Genomic DNA, 6,000 nt, shown 5'->3' with positions numbered 1-6,000 from the left:
CTTTTTATTACAGTTTTTCTCGATTGCTAACACACAATTCATGAAACAAATCACCATTTTCTCACACACCAACTTGTGCAAACACATGCACATACACTCATTGCTTTATTTAACACCAACCAGTCATGGCTTTAGAATAGGCCTATAAATAGCCCACCGGTCACGTTATACAGTTTTTCTTGCTTCATCACTTTGATGCATCTCTCAGATCAAAAATGAAATTCTCAAAACTACTTTGTTCAACCTCCACATCATCTAGTCACTTGTGCACATCATAAAAGCAGTTTCTCATTCTTTTGAACAAGTTGTGATTGCTTTGGTACGTTCATGCAACTGATTGTCTGCGGTTTCCTACATTATCAGTGGCTATGGCTAATGTCAAAATGTTGCTCAAAATGTATTCTATAGTTCTCTGTGCAAGTCAGACCACTAGTAAAAGTGTAACTGTGAATTCGATCCAGTCTCTTTCAATCAATATCACACATACAGTAGTGCAAATTTGTACTTTTGAAATGGATATATGGTATACATAAGAAGTGCAGCCTTCTACATTTCAATACAGTAACTGTCATCCAAACTGTTGTCATAGTTTACATCAGGTAATACTACAGTTTTTCTCAATTGCTAACACACTATAACTGATTCATTTGGCCCATTTTTCCAAACCATTCATACAGTTCTCAAAACAAAGACATGTTTCTCAAAACTTTTAACACATTTCACCTGTTTGCACACACGTTCCAATTTGCTCAGTGTTTTCTGCAAAACTCTACACAAAACCACCATCATTTTGCACAGGTTTAACCATGTTCTCATTTAGAAAACTCAAACACACAATATAATTAACTCAAGCATCAAAAAATGAACACAAACAGCACATGTTTATCCATGTGTGAACATTCAGTAGCAAAACTGATGACACACAGGTCAGAATCTCAGGATGATATGCACAGGAGCACAAGTGATTATGTGTTTTGGAAAATGAATACTGGCAGTGGGAGACAAAGAGGAATAGGAGGAGAAAAGAAAAAATGAAGGGGATGAGGTCAAAGGTCGTTTGTTCCTGATGAAATACAAAGCACTATAGTTGACCACGTTCTTCTGCATGGACTGACCGTGAGGGAAGATGGCCTACAAGCTCATCTACAAGGTTTCAATACTGCTGACACATACAATATAATGACAGTACATAGCAGCAGTACTTCAGAGACAACTTTCATTATTCTATGTACAGTAAATAATGTAGCACATGTTGTACACCCTCAAACTCATTACAGTACTGTTGAAATGATTTGTAGCCAAGTAGTCCTTACATCTACTCTATTTTTGCAGAACTGAGAGACGCCTGTCCAGTCAAGGCAGAGAAGTCTTTTTTCAGAAGACTAAGAAACCGCTATAACAAATAAGGATACTACCAATACTGTAATGCAATTTGGCTGAGGATGCTGAATGAATTAATTTATTCATTTATTCATTCATTCACAGTAACTGACAGTATAGTCCAGTGTGTGTTTACTGTATATTCAGTTGTTTGGTCTTTGAACTTTTCTCTTCTAGTGCTTTTCATCTAATGTAAGATATCTTTACAGTCGTGTAATGAAAGTAAACTTTTCTTAAAGTTAATTGCTGAATTTTACTGTATCTGCACCCCTTTATTTATGCTGTATACTGTAACAGACATTGACTAGCAAAAGGATTCCTGTTTCCCAAAAGGAGGTGTTGGTAACAGTGTTCTGAATTGATCTCACTAGTGTTCTCTAGACAGGAACGTAGTCTGAGTATTTGACAGGTTTGTGTATCATCTGAAGCCAAAGTCTGAGTCTGACAAAAGATAATATGTTTTTGACTAAACTATTTGATTTTGACCTGGAAGTTTGAAGTTTGCACAAGTTGGTGTGTAATTTTGAGATTGTGTTTATAGTTGTGAGAAAATGGTGAATTGTTTCATGAATTGTGTGTTAGCAATCAAGAAAAACTGTAACAGAGTGCAGTGTTATTTTGACAACATGACTAAGCATTTTAACTATCTTGTTTGTGAACAATGAAACAAGGACTTTTTGTTCTGATGGCACTAATATGTTCATTGACATAAATACTTACTTTTGAGAGATGAACTAAAGATTTTGAGTAAGTGACAGGCTTTCGCAGGTAATCCATTGTGTGTGGTGCTGTTTGCACAAATTGTTTTGAGAAATGCACATACTTCTTTGCCAGTATTACAGTAAGGATAATTCGAGAAATGCACCAAAGTGACGAAGAAAAACTGTAGGTTTTGAACAATGGATGCAAACAATGTATTTCCTTTCTTTCTTACTGTGTAATACTGTATTCAGAACCACGAATGCTTAGAGTTCAAATAAATAAATAAATAAAGTTTGTTTTCAATCTTGCGTTCATGTTTACCATGAATTTTTTCATGGAATTTTTAATCTCTCTGCCAATTACTTTCAATCTTGAAAATCAAAAAGAAGAGCTTTATGCTCTGAATAACTGTGTGTATATGATATATCCAAAAATATAATATTATGGCGAAAGTGTTTGCAACGTAAGACAAATGGTTGCTTTTGAGATATGTTTGTGATATTTTGAATGCAGTGCTTCATTTTGCAAGAGATGTGAGGCATTTTGCATTTTGTGTGTGCAGTTCTTGGATTTGTGTGTAAAGTTTTGAAAAAAAGAGGCAAAGTTTTGAAAATGTGTGTAAGCAGTTGAAAAAAACTGTAATACCTCAAATCATTAGTTCATCGTACAAGTCATTATGGTAAAAATGGTTGCAAAATGGTTGATCTAGTCATAAATTGTCAGGCATATTTTCTACAAATTTCTATTCGACTTTTGATCAATTTGGCATGAATTGTTCAAGTGAATCTTGACTTTCACTAATGAAGAGAATATAGATCAACCAATGATAAAGCAGTTCTCTGAAATAGCTGAAAGGTGCATCTCTTCAACCTTCAATTGGAAAACATATACAGACAGAGGACAACACAAGAGTTACAAATTCTGACAGTGGACTTCCTCATTTTTATTTTTGCCTTATTTGTGCATATTTCTTTCTCTTTTCTATTTCACAATGACGCTGTAATGTGTGTTTTTTGTTTTTGTTTAGTTTTTTGGTCAGACCACTAGTGAAAGTGTAACTGTGAATCATATCCAGTCTTTTTCAATCAATATCCCATACAGTAATGTGTAAATTTGTCTTATACGTAAGAAGTGCAGCCTTCTGGATTTCAGTACCGTAACTGTCATCCAAACTGTTGCCATAGTTTAAATCAGGTAATACTAACAGAGTGCACTGTTATATTGACAACATGACTAAGCATTTTGTCTATATTGTTTGTGAACAATGACACAAGGACATCAGGCATGCAAGAGGATTTTACCCCCGCTGCCTGGCCAGGGCCAATATAGCCTGTGATGCTGAAGAGGTTCTTTGGCCTGTCCCAGACCAAAGACGGGATACTGGAGTAGAATAATTATTTTTGTTGTTGTTTGCTGTATTGTACTGTACTCTACAGTACATTAAATCGAGAAATAAAACATTTGGGGAGTACCACACTAATTATTGTTTTGAATTTATCTCATCAGTGTGTAAAACTGTGTTGTAGTTTGTGTGTTTTTGACTGTTTGTGTGTCATGTCTGAGAGCAAAGTTTGGTTTTTCAGCAAGATTGAGTTGTTTTGAGTGGAGAGCTTCATTTTGACCTGAAAATAGGAAGTTTGGGGAAATTGAGTTAGAGTTTAGAGTTGCAAAAAAGAGGCATAATTTCAAGATAAGTGTTTAAGCAATCGAGAAAAACTGTAAATACAGCATCCTCTGCCAAGTTGCATTACAGTATTGGTAATATCCGTATTTGTTATACTATAACAGTTTCTTAGTCTTCTGAGAAAAGACTTTCTCTGCCTCCCCTAGACAGTCGACTCTCAGTTCTGCACAAATACATGTAAAAAGTACTTGGCTACAAATCAGTTCAACAGTTACGAGTTTGAGGGTGTGAGCTACAGTATTTACAGTACAAAGAATAGTGAAAGTTCTCTCATCTGAAGTACTGCTACTATGTACTGTAATTGTAATGTGTAAGTAGATGAGCCTGCAGGCAGCTTTCCTTATGCTCATTCCATGCACAAGAACATGCTCAACTATAGTGCTTTATATTTCATCAGGAACAAATGACCTTTGACCTCATTCCCTTCATTTTTCTTTTCTCATCCTGTTCCTCTTTGTCTCCCACTACCAGGATTCATTTTCTAAAACACATAATCACTTGTGCGCTTGCTCATATTATCCTGAGATTCTGACTGCCGTATCATCAGTTTTGCTACTGAATGTTCAAACACGGATAAATGTGTGCTATTTGTGTTCATTTTGTGATTATTGAGGTAGTTATATTGTGTATTTGTGTTTTCTAAATGATAACATGGTTAAACCTTTGCAAAATGATGCTGTTATTGTGTAGAGTTTTGCAGAAAACATTGAGCAAATTGGAGCATGTGTGAAAGCAGGTGGAATGTGTTAAAAGTTTTGAGAAATGTGTCTTTGTTTCGAGAACTGTATGAATGGTTTGGAAAATTGGGCCAAATGAATCAGTTATAGTGTGTTAGCAATCGAGAAAAACTGTAAACTTGTGATTTAGATACCTGTTTTCTTTTCTTTTCTTCCTTATTACATTTGTCAACTTGAAGGTAGCTAGTGGGACATCCGTTACCAAAAAGTAGTATACTTCAAGTTTATTTTATTAAGTATACACTTAAGTAAAGTATATTTTTAAGTATAATTTATGTAGTAAGTATACAAACATCAGTGTACTAGTAGTATACTTGTAAGTGTACTATTTCAATACTCTTTGGGACTAAATTGGCCCACTTTCTAGTATATAAAAGTATACATTTAAGTATGCTTAACATATAACAGTAGTAAGCTTTGAGTACACAACTAGTTTACAACAATGTTTTTAGCTTGTACTACAATTATACTAAAAATGAACTTAGAGGTATACTGATAGTTTTCTAAATAATACTTTTAGTAGCATTTTAGTACACTTTGAAGTAAACTACTAGTTCAGTAGTTTTGTACTGAAAGCATACTCATAATTTTTTTTTAAAGTTAACTTAAGTCATACTTTAAGTATACTACTATGTCCCTATTAGGTATTAATTTGTATATATTTTGCTTTATGAATATCTGAACATACAAAACATCAAAAGAAAGAACATGGTATCTGCTTGGAAACAGAAACATTTTATTCTAGCTTCATGCATTCTTTTTTTAAACACTTGAATGTGGGTCAGTTTCATAAATAAAAAATAAAGAAATAAACAACATTTTGAACAAAAAGCTGAAAAAAGACTATGAATTGGATTCAGAATGATAATCAAAATGTAGATGGAGTTGATCAACACCCCAAAGCTTGACAGTCATTATTACCTATTCATCGGTGACATTTTATTCCATAATGTTACACAGTTTTGATGCTGTTTTATGTCTGATGATCGAGTTAGATTACATGTGGAAGCATCTGTTGTTTCGGTTTCTTCTTCACTTTTTTGGAAATTCTGTACAGAAGATGTGTACTAGCGCCCCCTACGGTATAACAATGAAAACAACAAGTATAGCTCAAGTATAGCTCAAATATATTTAGACTTTTTCCTAAGTATAAGTCAATGTAATTTTAAGTATATTTCTGAGAAGTACATAAAGCCCATTTCTGAGAAGTACAAAAAAGTAGACTAAAAGTGTACTTTCCTATTTTTAGTTTAAAAGAAGTATATTAATAGCACGCTTGAATAAACTTCTTTTTCGTAAGGGATGTCTGATTTGTCTTATTTAAAATATATATATATATATATATATATATACAGTATATATATAATATATTTTTTAACAAACCCAAAAACATATAGCCAAGGCTATGAATAAAATTCACAATCTAACAAAAAGTGAATGAGAGGAACATTTAAAATTGTAAATTGTAAAATGTAATATAGTAACGTTTTTCTGTCT

The sequence above is a fragment of the Onychostoma macrolepis genome, chromosome 07, assembly GCF_012432095.1.
Source record: "Onychostoma macrolepis isolate SWU-2019 chromosome 07, ASM1243209v1, whole genome shotgun sequence".
Lineage (NCBI taxonomy): Eukaryota > Metazoa > Chordata > Actinopteri > Cypriniformes > Cyprinidae > Onychostoma > Onychostoma macrolepis.
The sequence above is the reverse complement of the archived record's forward strand: the minus strand, read 5'-3'. Positions refer to the sequence as shown.